The sequence below is a fragment of the Aulonocara stuartgranti genome, assembly GCF_965226115.1.
Source record: "Aulonocara stuartgranti genome assembly, chromosome: 10".
In the NCBI taxonomy this organism is placed as follows: Eukaryota; Metazoa; Chordata; class Actinopteri; order Cichliformes; family Cichlidae; genus Aulonocara; species Aulonocara stuartgranti.
The window spans coordinates 4,002,075-4,018,570 of record NC_138946.1 but is presented as its reverse complement, the minus strand read 5'-3'; positions in this window follow the sequence as shown (position 1 = coordinate 4,018,570).

The window sequence follows — 16,496 nt, the reverse complement described above, 5'->3', positions numbered from 1 at the left end:
AGCTCTCCGTTTTGTTCCCAGGAGGAGACGGGAATCTCTCGAGGGTTGTTCCAAGGAAGGTCATCCAGTGTAAAAGCTCAAAACAGCTCAAACATCCAGATGGAATCAGAGAATCTGCAAGTAGCTTCAGTTTCTAAACTTTCTTTTGTTTTCAGTTGCATTTTTTACTTAAATCGATCCTTTTGCAACATTAACCACATATTCCAAATCTAAAATTTACATTTTTACATTTTCTGTCCCAAAGTTCTGCCGTCACCAGTGTGTACCAAATAAGAGAGAAATTTAACAGTTTCACTATCACAGTTTCGTCCTGTGGAACAACATAGCAGGTACGCACATTGCCGCGAGACAAATCTCTGCACAAGCCATGGTATGTTTTGAGTTTATGAGTGTTACATAAAATGTCATGATGTGTGCGTAAGGTGCTGTAAATCTGTGCCAGCCCCAGTGTTACTAATCCTGCGCATGCATGTTCAAGAAAAACCTCATTTCAAGAGTCGCTCTTCATGCATGCAAACCTGCTGCATACACACACACAGAGCTCTACGGCATGCACACCCAAACAAACCCCTCGTTCCTCCTTTCCCTTCCTTCCTCTTTCCCCGCTCAAACACACACACACACACATCATCTAACTGCTCCATTATTCTGGCTCGCACATCATGTCTGCCCTGAGTCAAAGTAGCAGTCCCAGGGCTCACAGGCAACACTGTCTCTGCATGCTAATATCAACAGTGATGATCATGAAGCAGATAAGCAAAGAAAGGATCTTATGGGAGCACAGGGAAGGATGGCACGTTGCCCGCTTCAGCTGTTTCTTTCTTGTTGACTCTCAGCTCCTTGTGCCATCATACTCGCTCCCACTTGCTTTACCTGCTGTTATATCAGTGTTACCATCACCTGCATCACCTGAGCTGTTGACCCACTTGACCTCCTGTTGGTTATTGTATTAATACAGTCTGAAAAATCTGCCCTAGCTCTGTTTCTGCCAGTTTGCCCTTGTACCCCTTTTTCTGTTGGAAACTGAAAATCGTATTGTCCTAAGTAAAGACACCCTGCTTCCCAGTTTCTCAGGAGGTCCACTTAGTGACTGCCTACCCAGGCTTTTACCTGGACTTTTGAAATGACTAAGTTTCACTTGGTGTTCAACTAATTCTAAACAAAATGTACAGAAAACCTCTAAAAGCTCCACTTTCAAACTCTTCACAGACATGGCACGCCCTGTGGAGACCTCATTACTGTCCGTACTGCTATATCGAAGCCACATCTGGAGTAGGAGAGTATTCTATTTCTCTATGTATTGAACCAAAATCTATGGTCAGTACGGCAAATCAAATCAAATCAAATCAAATCAAATCACTTTTATTGTCACATCACATGTGCAGGCACACTGGCACAGCACATGCGAGTGAAATTCTTGTGTGCGAGCCCCACAAGCAACAGAGATGTGCAAACACAACAACACAAACGAGCAAAATACAAGAATGGCCAACCTGAAACTAATAAATATATGTACAGGAGAACTAGTGAAAAAAGAAATCGAGATCATCTCGTGAGGCTGAACGTTACTGTAAATCCTAATTCTTCAGACAGATGTTGAGCTGATTAAAGACATCACAAATCATCTACAGACGAAAGCACACGGTCGAGTCGGAAGAGTGTTACATACACACTTGTATCCATGTCCGCATATTCATTCATGCAAATTTTCATGCAACTTATTGGGAATAACCAACTGAAGTGCCTGTCTCTGGACTTTGTGTGGAAAGCAGAGAAAATCCACACAGACACAGTGAAAACAGGTAAATTCTACACAGGACCCAAAGAAGGTTTGAATCCAGAACCTTGTTGCTGTGAGGTGACAGTTCTACCCATCATGAGCAGCTCCCAAGAAAACTGTCTGGTCACTCCACTGTGTTCACCAGCAGTAGCCATTTGCTGAGTGTTAGCACACAAGAGGCATCCAAGGTTTTCGTTCTCAGGAACATCTGCCCCTTCCTGCGGAACAGGAGGCCGTTACGAGTGCTGAGACCAAACCAACACGTCCACCCATCCATTAGGATTAGGTTAATCATCTCAAAGTCAATATTTGCCCGGCAATCGTCACAGGAAAGAAGTCAAACTGCACGGTCATACAATAATTATGAAACCATTGTTGTACTTTTTCTTCAAATGTGAGCCATGGATAAGAAGATCATTTTAATCAGATTTTCCCAGATCACTGAGTCATAGCGCACAAAGCTGATTCATTTTGTTCATTTTCAATGTTTCAAACTTACAAAGCGCCTACATCACAAAACAGAGCTCCATGTGTACACAAAAGGAGCAACAACAGATAAAAGGGGAAAGGGTTTAGTGAGGGGAAAGTACAAAGAAGGTAGTGAAGGAAGAGCTGAAGCAGAGGGACCTTAGAGATGGCTGGATAGAAAATGAATCTTCTGAGGTGCAAAGTTTGCTGCAATCCTGCTGCAATACTTTGACAATTTCCTCATCCCTTTGTTGTTGATGTGTTTTGGAATGAATTTTTTAGATGAGCAAGGGAGTAGCTCTGATATGAGGGTTACGGCTGACAAGATGACAATTTTTATGATAGACTGCAGATCAAAGAAGGTTTAACACTCCAGTCAATCAAATGTTGAGGGTGTCAAGATGGATAGAGAGAAAGGCCTGATTACACTTGTTTCTGAAAAGTCTGGCGGCGCAATGAAGTGTGTGTATATTTGAAGATTTTAAAAAAAAAGTCACCTCAAACAATACTTAGTGTTAGTAGAAACAACTCGCAAATGCTCTGACATTCAAAGCAGTTTCATTTGTCAGTGTCAGTTTAGGAAGAGACTGGTGCTTATACTGTACAGTAGAGCGCTTTCCTGTGAATATTTAAGCTAGCCTCATTCACCCATTCACACAAATGCTTTTTTTTCTCCATCTATCATCCACAAACACACTCTAGTGTGTGGATTGGGGGAAATTTGAGGTTTGGGATCTTGGATAGAGACGCTAAACTTCTATTTAGACACCATGTTGGGTTCTCACTAAGAGGACTATCCCAAAAAAAGCCTTTTGTCATGTTACACCTTCACAATGAATAACATCTTAATGTTTTGGGAGTTTTGTCCGTTATGTCGCAGAAAGCCACACTCATAGCTCACAGGTTTATATCGGAGAGAAAACACATTTTCTGGGACTTCTACATGAGTGAATTACATGAAGCAATGATTTTGTCAGTGTTACAGATGTCAGGAAAAAGCTAGCAAGCAGTGTATGCTCCAAGGTACTGCAGGTGCTGAAAGCATAGCTTTGATCTTTATTATCATTATGATTTCTCAGTAAGATTAAATACAGTACAGATCTGTTTAGAAAGTCAAAGCTACAGCCTTGCACATCCTCAGGTGACGTTTTAAAATCAGCTAATCACCTACATGGGTGTGATTTGATCAAATTGTTTTTGGTAGCACTTCAATGTCAGCAGATTTTGAAACTCTGCCAGATTCTCATTAGTGCATAAAAGTGTGTGACATCACTTTCATCTACCTGAGCCTTCCACACTTCAAACTAGTGAGAGGAGCAAAGGGAAATCACACAAAAGCACAAGTCTTTAATGTTGTTGGAGCCACATTAATAATATTCTAAGAGACAGAGAGAGAGTTTGTGTCTGGTTTGTGAGATATCGATATAAAATGTGACAAAATGCTTATTTGTGCAGTTTGGTCATTTTTCTTTATTTCAATTAATGAATGAAAGGGTTATTTGTGGTTGCTTGGCAGACAGCTCCAGCTTTACATTTTACCCTTTGATTCATTTAATGTCATTGTGTTTTATCCTGGAACAGTCAACAACTAAATAAATTAATATCCATTTTATGCTTTATGGAGAGTGAGTCTGCTACTCCCCACCTGACCGCAGGTGGGCAAAGGAAAATGTTGTGGATAGAGTCCATTCAGACGTGGACTAACCAAAGGTAGCATTGACAGAAGATTGTGTGTGCTCATATAGCACTTGATATATCACAGCCCAGGGCTTCAAAGTGAAATATACTGATAATTTTGAATTAGCTGGGAAATCTATGGTGTCCCACAGAGGTCAGATGCACTCCACCTTAAGAAATCACCAGCAAATAGAAAATATATGCTACCAAAGCTCAAAAACAAACAAACCAAATCTCAGAAAAACACAAGTGAAGTGTTATTGTGGAGACCATAAAGTGACGGAAGTCCCCAGCTAGCAATAAATGGTAAATAACAAGCATGTATCTACAGTATTATATGAATCATACAGTTAAAACACACATTACCTAAATCTTTTCCTTCATTGTGTTAGATGTGTGCTTCTGCAACATATTTCTAATCGGTGGTATTTTCTTAAGTTGCATTCTTGAAACTCCTGATCTGGCTTTTAGTTATCATTTGGAAAGTGTTGCCATCACAGGAGTATGCCTTACTGTAAAGTCACATGTTGTACCATGACAGTTACTCGCCTTCCACTGTCATCCATTCTCACTCACTGTTACAGATGTGAATAAAGAAAAAAGGTTGATATTTCTATAAAATTTATATACAAAAGATTGTTAAAATTAAATACTTTCATTGGCAATGTTGTGTTGAGTAGTCCTAAGCCATCAGCATTCAATGTTGTTAATTTATGCACATACTCTTAGTTGTAGCTAGAAAAACATGCAAAAGTGTATAGCATCAGTTACACCAGCTTGTATGTCCAGAGATTTCAAATCAAATAACTTGTCTGCAGCTCTCATTTTTAAGTCCCATCACTTTTTACATGTAACAGGCTTAAAACATTTTAACACCGAAGAAGAGCATCTGCAAAACTGGAATATTACATTTTAAACATTGTGTTATTAGCATGCATGGTTACTATTTAATTGAATTCAATACAGTTTTATCTATATAGTACTAAATTGCAACAACAGTTGCCTCAAGGCGCTTTGTATTGTAAGATAAAGACCCTGCAATGACACAGGGAATATCCCAACAATTAGACGGCCCCATGTGAGCAAGCACTTTGGAGACAGTGGGAAGGAAAAACTCACTTTTAAGAGGAAGAGACAGCTGGCAGAACCAGGCTCAGGGAGGGGCAGCCATGTGCCGTAACCAGTAATGGGAGAAAGAACAAAGACAGAGAGCAAAGATTAATGAGAACTAATGACTGTAGAGCAGAGGGGTGGTGAGTTAAGAACACAGTCTAGGCCTATTGCAGCCTGTAATATATAGTGTATATGTGCACCATATATTACATAAATTAACTCTATGTTTAGCATTTGTAACAAACCAAATTTTTTGCCAGGTTAGGAGGATTATTAATTTTGCATAGGCCACTGCCTGTTTTATACAATTCAGTTAAAGTACCTTAAAATCAATTGCTACCCTGCAGACAGGGTGACATCAAAAAAGAGAAAAGGAGACACAATAAATAAGTGAGACCTGAGAGTTGTAGCAGCGCAAAGCAGCTTCAGTCAAGCAGCCCGCTCAGATCGATGCCAGCTCTCAAACAACAGCGGCCTGTCAGTCCTCTTTCCACATGGTGGCCTTTTGCTAACCTCCAACTTGAAATAGCCTGCTCCCATCATTCCCCAGTGTAGCAGAGCAGATGAAGTCCCAGTTGACCAGTCTGTCTGCACACTGAAGCATGGTGATAACTTCCGACAGGTTGGGTGGCTTCGCTTCCGTCTTACTTCGCACTGCCCTTTGCCCCCAACATCCCTGCTGCTCCTGTAATGATGGAGACCTGCAGCCCTCACTACGAGGCTCAGAAAATCAGAGTATGGGAAGCATGGCTAAAAACATAGTGTTCTTACTACAAGACCAAAATCTGATGTGATGAGTGTCTGTGTGTGTAGAAGCAATGACGGTTGGGCGGGGGAACATTTCATTTTCACTTGGGGTTAGCGTTAGATCTTTGTTGGCAGATTCTGAAGGTGAGCGACACCAGGTGGAGCTTCAAAGGCAGGTTGTTTGTTCTCTGATCGCTTCTTAACAATAAAAAAAACAAACACCCCCACTCCAAGGTTACAACATTTTTCTTGGTCTGACTAACTTTGCCTTTGTGATCTGTAAACAAATCACATCACTCTGAGTCAGAAGGCATGTTTTATTCATCAAACCACTGAACCTGTTGGTTGTGGTAGTTTTGAGAGCTGCAGACTTGACAGTTAAGATTCTGAGCTCAGACTGAAGTTCCAAAACAAAGACTCAAAAGTTGACTTAAATCAGTTTAATTATTAGGCCATTAGAGTTCTCTGCTTTAGATGCTTCGAGACTTTTAGCTGGAAAACCAGTTACCTTTTTCTCTATAAACAAATTCTTAAGACACATAAAATTTGTGCAAATACTTATTGCGTTAAAATATTTTTTGTACTCACCTTTTCTTAATGCAGCCACTGACAGTTACATTACATTTGACATGTCTTGAATATTTAAACAGATTGTTGACCGAGGTTAACAGTAGCCACAGACTTCTGTCTTGCCCTGCCAGTGAAAACACACGTCTAGACACTTGTTGGCGAACCCTTGGGAACCTACTGCTTGGCAAGTGGTTGCTGGCTGTAACTGGGTAAAATAAGTTGCAAAGACAATGTTGCACTAAATACCTCTGATTGACTTAGTCACTACAAAATTGCTGCTGTCACCCATAGTTTGCATGGAAGGTGTCAGCTTGTCTGCAAAGACTTGCTAACCACAGAGACCAAACCCTGGGTGTTAGATAAGGTGCTTATGCATAGATAAAAGCAGTGTAAGTTATGTTTGTGTGATTGGGTGAAAGAGATTTGTTGTACAAATCACTTGGAGTCTTAAATTAAAGAGAAAGACACTATATTGCATGCATGGATCATTTGTGTGCTATCATACCCAGAATGCCTGTCAGTTCTTTGGAAAATCTCATAGTATCTGGTTAGTAGTAACAGTGACTTACTAAACTTTTTCATCCATCCTTCCAGCCACTCACCCATTTAAACTATTTCAGGGTCTGTCAGGGGGCGGAGTCTGTGACCCAGCATTTTCAGTTATTTTGTATTTTTTGATTACTTATGAGATAATGTTACGTTCTGGGGTTATTCATGGTTTTTCATGTTTCCGTTCAGATTTTCTCTGACTCAAGTCTTGTTTTTTGGTTTTTTTTCATGCTCCTGCTCAGATTCATGTTCATGTTCCCATGTCATAGTTTTCATAGTTAGCCTTAGCTGTTCCCAGTTTAGTTTCTGGTTCAGTTTTGCCCCAGCAACTGAATGTGTTGCTGGGGACTCCTGCTAGAGACGGGACTATGATGAGGACAGTTCACTGCAGAGAAAGTGCAGTGTCCTTTGGCAGGTGCATGTATGTCTGTACACGGACTTTATCAGTGAGATAATATCATGAGACGCAGTCACAGAACTTTACAGCTGCATAAAAAGTCAGAATAAAGAACAAAATCAAAGGTGAGTTTGGTCCAGTGGGTTTAAAAATAGGGGTCAGTGGTAAAAAAGCTAAAGAGCTTGTTTCCCCTTTCCCTCTCATACAGTCTTCTTAAATGTTGTGTTTGTATGCTTATCTGATTTAAAGTCACATATATCACATTTTCCATGATTAGCATGCACTGAGAACTCGTTGAAGCCGCTCCTGGTGTGATTTCATTGCAAGATCGTCTTTTTTTGTCCTGTTGATTCATGAGGACAGATTAAAGGCAAAATCCTTTTTTCAAAATTATCCTGCAACTTTAATTCCTGTTATGTATTGCAAAGCAGTCTGCAACAGTGACTTTTGCTGTAATTTAGAGCTGTGGTTGAGCTATTATGGTAAAGAAGTCCTCCTCTAAATGACTACTTTCTGTAGCTTTCTCTGTCATATTTACAATTACTGAAAAGATGATAGTGTGGGTATGTTTTTGATGATTAGCTTTTGTCTGCCTGTCAGAGTCTGTCAGAAGAGCGGCTCCATTACTGTTGCTTCCTATCCTTTAATAATTTTGTGGTTGTTCATGTAGCAACTGCTTCTCATTGCTGTACAGCCGCTTACGGTTACCTGCTGTAATGTTTTCCTTCACTTGCAGTCAATCATCCGTCCGGCCTTCAATGAGCTTTCGCTCATTTGTAAACCTCATATTATGTTGAATGAGTGAAGGTTGGTGAGACTGCAGTGGCAAAGTGAATTTTGTCTTAATATAGTTTTTTAAAAGTTTTTTTTATAAATATGTAAGGTCATCACATTGCACTTAGGTTGTAAATGCCAAAGCTTGTTGGTCTCACAGTCAGAAGGCAATAAAACAAACTCACTATATATTATTATGCATTATTTTTTCTTTCCTTAAGCAGCCTGAAAAGTTTCAGGGTTTGGGAAGTCGTGGGTGCTTCTGGGTGTGTTTTTGTTTTCCAGGTGGAGAAGTGGGCAGGTCAGTGTTCGCTGGGCTGAGTTGATCTTCCTCACCTGGCATGAATCCTCTCATTATGGCTGTGATTTAAGTACCTGCTGTTTCAATTGGTCTAAGTCAGTTCATACGGTGGTAGCTAGGCTCACTCAGATATGTATTTATCTTTGTGTGTTACTGCCACCAACCCATCACACGGTTTGTCTGCTAGTGTCCTGCCTGAAGCCCACAGCCTGTTCTCTGAAGTATAAGTCAGTGTTCCCACAATCTCAACCTTTAATTGATACTCCTCGAGGATTCTTGGAACCACCCGTCACTCACCTCCATGCCCACTCTCCACAGGAGCCCAGCTGAACCCTGGACCCCCACCTGCTCACCTGAAATCTCAAGTAAGGCCTCAGCTTGCAAATCTTCACTGTTGCTGCAACTCACAAGCTCATCCACTTTCACCTAGATCTCTCTCTCTCCGCAGATGATACCTGTGCTGATCAGTAGAGGCTAGGATCCACTCAGTATCTCACAACCCTACACCTGCATTTTCTTTAAACATTAAATCCATAAATATGCTCTATTGCAGTCCTACTCTATTACAACAAAGTCTGGGTGGTATAGAAGCAAAATGCAAAGAAAAGACAGATGGCTCAGTCATTTTAACAGCCCTGTGAGAGAATCAGGAGTCCGGGTGATATAGGCTGGATGAAAGCACGACCAAAACTCATCGGTAAAAAAAGACGAGAACTGATAAAATTAATGAAAGACTACAGACAGCAGGTGTTCTCAGAACATAACCGTGCCGTCTTATGACAGCATAAAAGTAAACATGAGTTTTCGTCATGATTTTCCAGCTGCATCGAGGTTTGTTGAAGTAAATGCCAAGTGACAAAAACTGTGGTGAACAGCAATTGAGTTTGATGTTGTAGACACTCCACCCCACTGTGAGACATCCTTTATCGAAATGTCTTATAAATATCTCAGCAAGCTGCACGCTTGGCTGCTTGGTACAATTGTCATAATCATTTGTGTTTTACAACAGCAAGCTGTTGAATATTAAGAGCATGTACAATGGTTTAAACCAAATGTATTATTGATTCCTCTAAACTTTTCCTCTCTGCAGTTTTTAACCTTTCTCCTTATTTTTTTTTTTCTCTCTTCCGCTCTTCGTTCATCCGGTCGCATTTGTTTCGACTCCTGTAATTCCTCTCAGCTTTCAAAATGGTTTTTTTTAGTAGATCCTTGTAAAGAGGATGATTAAAAGTTCTAGCTGAAATGATCCTCTGTTGCTACCACTAGACTGATCTTTGCATCATAGGGTGGAGGACTTAGGGGAAAGTCATGAATCTCTCCTGGGAGATAATGACATGTGCAGTCATGTACAAAATGCTATGCTGATTTAATATTTATAATAATAATAATGGATGTCATAATGCTTTCTCCAGTCTCATCGACCTGTCAAAAAAATATACAGCACGTCTACTATCCTGTTAGGAGGACCCGCTCTACCTGCCAAGTATATAAATATGAACAAGGGTCACTCGGGGGAGACCAAACATGTCATTTCCATTTGAGAATCTCCTAAGAAAAAGCCAATTCAGAAGGATGAGGAGAAATAAGTCTCGTTGAAGAATACAAATAAAACATTCATATTTTTCTGATAAGTGATACAGGTTAAAATAAGGTCACTGTTTTCCTTAAGCCGTCTTTAAAAGGCAAGGCAGGCAAGAAAAAGGAAAATTACAGGTTTTGCAAGGACAAATCTTCCAGAAAAATGAAAGGAAAGGTTATTTAGCACGGAGCGTTTTAGAGGAGAAAGGCTTAATGCTGACTTTTGTGCTGAGAAATGCTGTAAGCAGCACGAGCCCTTCATCTCTGTTTTCTGTGTTAAAAACATTCCAGCATATATGTGAAATGAAAAAGCTTCAAGGGAAATACGAAAAGCACGCAGCACCTTTTAGTCTTTCTACTGTGCATGTAAGTTTCTATTTGAGAAACAAAAGATGGTTTAAAGCAGAGGTGCCAAAATTATTTTAGCGTGTGGGCCACATACAGCCTAATTTAATCACACCATTTACACCAGAGCAGTGAAAACACTGCAAAATAACACAAAACGAACACAACTCAACCACCACCTTGATTTAGACAGATTAAAAATGTGAGTAATATTTAGAATTATAAAAGCCCGGGAATCGAATCATGAGTCATGCAATCAGTGAGATTTAAAAACTCAAACTTCAGTGTAATTTTTCCGAAATTGTCACTCTTCAACATCCAATAAGGGGGCCAGATCTGACCCCAGGCCGGCTCTAATCCCACTGGCTTTACGGCGACACACTGAAATACACTGGCTACAGTAACAGCAGCAATCGAGACATATGTTTGGAGTATACTCTATTGCTCGTCTACATGCTGCTGCCAGAGGAGGTTTTGTCTGTTTTGGTGTTACTTGTTGTCTAAATCATTCTAATGATTACGGTGGATTTAGCTGGAAGGTGTCACAGCGGGTCTGCAGAGGTGTGTTTGTAGGGTTTTCTGACTGTCTATATAAACTGTCTATTTACTGCGTACTAAATAAAACCGTGAGCATAGGATTAGTTCACGTGGGCCACAAAGACAAGCTCAGACAGTCTTAATGCCAGCGACAGCAGCCCACATCAGCTGAGGGCTCGGCTCATACTATTGCATCTTATTGCTAACTTTCACAGAAGGGATTCTATTTAACTTTTATATACTGTTTCATGCTTTCAGTTATTTGGAGCAGATAGAGGTCAAGGGTCCAAGACTTCCCTGTTAATTAGCCTGAAGAATTAAGAAATGGATGATTAATGCATAACTAATGTTTCAGAGAGCAGAGTCTGTTTTTAGGAACACGTGTTTTTTGGAGAAAAACTGTCATGTCCTGTTTTACCTTAGTCATGAAAACACAAATACAACATTGTATGTAAATATATAATCATTAACAGAAAATGTGATTCACAATATTAGTTTAACATTAATAACAGAACTGTAATGGAGTTGATCGTAACAGTAATTATTAGAAAAATAGGATTTCCATTTATTTAACCCAAAATTATATTTACAAAAGTGATAAATATTGAGCTCATAAAAGAAGTCAAAGAAACAAAACTAAAGTCATGCAAAGACTACAAAGTTAAGACACCAAATGACTGCCCAAACAAGCATAACTGACCTAAAAGTGAAATGACACAGGGGTGTATATAATGGCTGATCAGCCCACTATGACACACGAGGGGTAACTACACAACACAATCATAAACCACACAAATGATGCAGTACAGTCTAGTTTGTTAATAAAATAAAGATCAAAGAAGAAAATCTAAACTACTAAACTCAATATTTATCCATCCATCCATTCGCTTCTGCTTATCCTTTTCAGGGTCGCGGGGGGTGCTGGAGCCAATCCCAGCTGTCATAGGGCGAGAGGCGGGGTACACCCTGGACAGGTCGCCAGTCTGTCGCAGGGCTAACACACAAGGACAGACAACCATTCGCACTCACATTCACTCGCACATTCACACCTAGTGGCAATTTGGATTATCCAATTAACCTATCCCCACAAGCTGCATGTCTTTGGACGGTGGGAGGAAGCCGGAGTACCCGGAGAGAACCCACGCAAACACGAGGAGAACATGCAAACTCCACACAGAAAGACCCCGGCCTGATGGTGGAATTGAACTCAGGACCTTCTTGCTGTACGGCAACAGTGCTAACCACCGTGCTGCCCACTCAATATTTAATTAAGTACAAATACTTGTTTTTTTAATTAAAGAAAACACACATTCTCCCCTTCAGCAGGACGTGGTGGTGCAGTCCAATTATCCATCCTTGTATTTAACAGCTTCAAACCCTGGCCACCACCTTTTGTCTGGCAACTCCCGGGAATCATGGCAGGTAAGAAGTAAAGGAAACAAAGGTTAGTCTTATTACACACTGTATATAAAAGATGTAAATAGAATGGACCCTCAAGTCTCAGTGTTAGCATTCTGGTCACAACCATGTTGGTTTTTTGGAATCAAAAGTGACCATATTTCGAAGAGAGGGCGGCGTGTTAAACCACTAGATTACTTTTGATTGTCAGTGTACTGACAACAGGTGGCGTCACAAAGACACAAGTGTTTGCCACGCTGTATCACTTTCCTGTTTTGTACCATCAGCTCAGCACATGGACCAATGAGCACAGAGGAATTAACTATTCTAAAAAATGCAAATGCTGCTCTTATTTCCTGTTTCTGTGAAGTAGGTATTTAGGATTTTGCACCTTTACTCATCCTGAAGCTAACTTTAACTTGTACAGTTTTTTTTTCTTCAAATGCTGTGAATTAACACCCACATTTAACATAAAGGCAAACCACCAATCATACTTCAGTACTGATGCCAATCATTGAATGACTCCTATGAGAAAAGCACAAACATGCTCTAATTTCAAGCAAGACTTTTGGTGCATGACAATAAATATGAAGACTTTTATTGTGGTTGCATCTGCATTAGCATGGCATCATTATAAAATGATTAGGGTAAAACTGATAATGCATTCAATTAAAATATTCCACTGAATGATACATTGACTTAACTACATGCACAAATTGCTTACACTTGCAGTTTTTCCTGGAAGTCCAGGACTTGAGCTTCCAGGCTCTGCGTTTTTACTCGATTTGGAAGGTGGGTGGAGCGCGCTGGTGCTGCTCAGTTTGTACTGAGGTGTTACTTTGGGATGTAGTGTATAGCTCTCGCTCGAGGAGGTGTGTATGTGTGTTCACGAGTGTCTCTGCATGTCAGTGCCAAGCCTGGTGATCCCTGAGCTTGGCACCATCTGGGCTGGAGGCTTGAGCTGGACAGACAGACAGACTGGGTGGGGGGTGTTGTTGTTGTTGAAGCTGATCCCTGGGGTTTGAAAAGCTGGTTCCATCTAACCTCTAACCTCCCACCACTGCCTCTGGCTGTGGCACACAAAAACAGAGACACGGCATGAACAGATATGACAAAGGCATACAAATACGACACGGCACGCACATACACGAGTTATTCGAGGCACACATGCAGATCGTGGCAGAAAAAATAAGAAACGGGACGATGAATGGCTTTCAGAGTTGCCCCCCCCCCCAAAAAAAAAAATGAGATGGAAAGAATAATCTATAAGGAGACAGAATGAGTGGGTGAGCATGCACACGAGGTCTCAAATGTTCAAAGGAAATTATGATGACTTTTCAAAGCAATGTAGTGTATATTGTCATCATATGCATGCATCAACTTAAAGTTGTGCCTTTGGGGCCCATACATTGGCGTGTATGTTGTTGTGGTTATACTGTGAAAGGAATAGTTATTATGTTATTGTGTTTATTTTCTCCCTTTGCCTACAGTGTAGGTTTCTCTCTTTCTTTTCTTTCCCCCTCCCGGTGTGTAACTCCACAATGTGTGCGAGTTGACATGTTTCACTGGGGTTATGAGGTCCACTTAGGAGTGTGCCCACTTACTGGTTCCTGCTGAATTCCTGGCTGGTACACCTCTTCTGTGTCAACTAATCATCTAAATGTGGTATTTAAGGACTTCATCCACCCACTCTCCGCCAGATTATATCAGTGGTTTAAGCGGTAGCGTGTCAGGCTCAATCAAGCTCCTTGGTTTGCATTGTTCCCCTTCTACTTACATGTATCTTTTACCTCAGCCTGCCTCATCTTTGGAAACCCATCCACCTGCTGTCTCTTGCATGTCTGGTTGTAGCTCTGCAGTAAAAATCTTTGCGTATTCTTATGACTAAGGCTTCTATCGTCTGTGTTTTTGAGTCTGCCAGAGTCCGTCTCTGTGCTCATTCTTCTACTCTTTCCCTCTTTTTGTCCTGTTAGGCAGCTTTCCCTGTGACACCATTAGTTAAATGGCTTCTGTTGTTTTCTGCACACATGCTTTTTCCACCCAGCCTGCATGTGCTGCACACATAAGATAATAGAAAACGGTCGGTGCATGACAAGCTGGAATCATGCATCAGCAGTTAGACGTCATTCGCAAGGATAACAACAGCACAAAGACCAAAGCTAGAGGTGAACTTGGAATTTTAAATTCACCACTGAAACATGTGGCTTGTAGCTTTCCTGAAATTAAACTTCCGTTTGCTTTTAATTTTCCTCTTTTTCACTTTAAGAAGTATTTGCTTAAGTAAGTAAAGTCAGCTAGAAGTCCTCTACTCAGTCATACAAAGATCAAAGGGAAGCACAAAAACCTTCAAACAATTTCCAGTTGTCAACCAGAGCTGCTGGACCAAATGCCATAAGAGGTGTGATCAGCGCAGAAAGAGAGAGAAGAGAACCAGGATTAGAGTTAAGACAAAGAAGCTTCAAGCTAAGGCTGTTCTTCTGGTTGGTGTTCAGAAATCAAATCTTGGTGCTGAAACATCAGAGTGGATGGACTGTGCTTACCAGCTGTGTAAAGATGTTGCCCATGTTATTTGCCTGTAGAATTCACCAGTGTCTATTTGCTGCTGTTCAAATTCCTCTAGTTGTGCATGAATTGTGTGATCATCAGTGGGGCTGAAGACTGGAAGGATCGAAACTTAAATGAATAGAAATCTGTGGGAGACATTTATAATGGTCAAAGTGAGAAGAAGCCCAGAAGGATCCAATCAACAGCTGAGCAGGAAGCATAAAAACTGTTGTTAAAGCATGTTGTTGCACTGATACATGTACAGCAGAGGTTCACCACAGTTACAGCTGCATGTTCATTGTGAGCTGTAAGTGAGCATACTTGTCATTTTTCTTCCTTACCCTAGTCACGAATGAGCATTGCTCTTGTTAGGTGCTCCAGCGGGATGAGCCATCATTTTCAAAAGTCCGTACCAAAATTGCTGCCGAGTGGCCAAACTTGCTTGTAGAAGCAGTGTCCCTTCTCTTTTTACAGGAAGACTCTTTTGGCCACATTTTAAATGATCTTGACTTTAAACTGAGACAGTAATCGGGATGTGTGTTACAGTGCAGGGTGTATGAATGCAGTATAAATGTGTGGAGTGTTAAGATCACAAAGTGAATATCTCTGCAGCACTGACAGAAATAGATTTAAAGAATTTGCAGGAGCCTCTGAAAGCTGGACTCAGTTTGCTCCTTGTCTACAAATTAGTCCTGAGCTATACTGCTAATTTTGCTATCGACCCAATACCAAGTAAATCCTGATACCGATACTGATACTTTTAACTTCTAAAGGGAGCTTATGCAGGAGAGAATAGTTAACACAACAAAACACACCTTTCAGCTTATAATAATGTATTTTTAATTTCTGGAGACCTGAGATGTGGACGTGCCCGTCTCTAAAGCCCTCAGTTCAGCTTTTCTTGTTTAAATGTGCTACAGGCTACAAATAAAATAGACATGGTAGTCAGCACAAAAAGGTTCAGATATTTTTCATAGCGCACGTTTGAGGGTTGTTGTTTTTCTTTAACATAAGTCAGTGTGCTACATGCTGAACTTGGTGAGGCAGGACTCAAACTGTGCAATCAAAAGGGGAATGTATTTTTACCACAAAGTTGTATAAGTATATACAGTGATCTGGGTAAAGGGGGCTCCAAACGCTGCCCTGCAGGAGGAGGTGAAAACAGCAAACCCAGGAAAAAACGGAGGACCATGACAGAAACAAAGCATCGACCAGCTTTGGGACCTATCCTAACGATATCTGTATCGATCGGCTAACCTCTACCATAAATGAACCAGTAGAGATTTTGAAAGACCAAACCGCAGGTGACTCTAGCTTTTCCCGGTCACACCAGCACTGAGATTAATATTTAAATAAAGCTCCATTCAAATAAACCTGATATTTTTGTACATTAAATATGTCTGGTCTTCCCAATTTAGCATAAACAAATAAGCACGAGTCACCCAGTGAGTCAGACGGCTTGTCAGTAAATCTGCCACTCAGGCTGTCACCGATTCCCAGTGGCCATGTAATCAGCGAGCAGCGTCATAGTTTCCACACCATAATTCCAGCTTTATTTCCTCCTGTACGCCTTTCACCGCCTCTCATTGTGTACGATGCACTTTATTAAAAAGCTTAATGCTGAAATTGGCTCATTTAAATATCTGAGAAAAGCTTTATACTTGCATTTAGTGTGCAAATATGTTTTAACTGATGTCTCATAATTTAATTTCACGTTC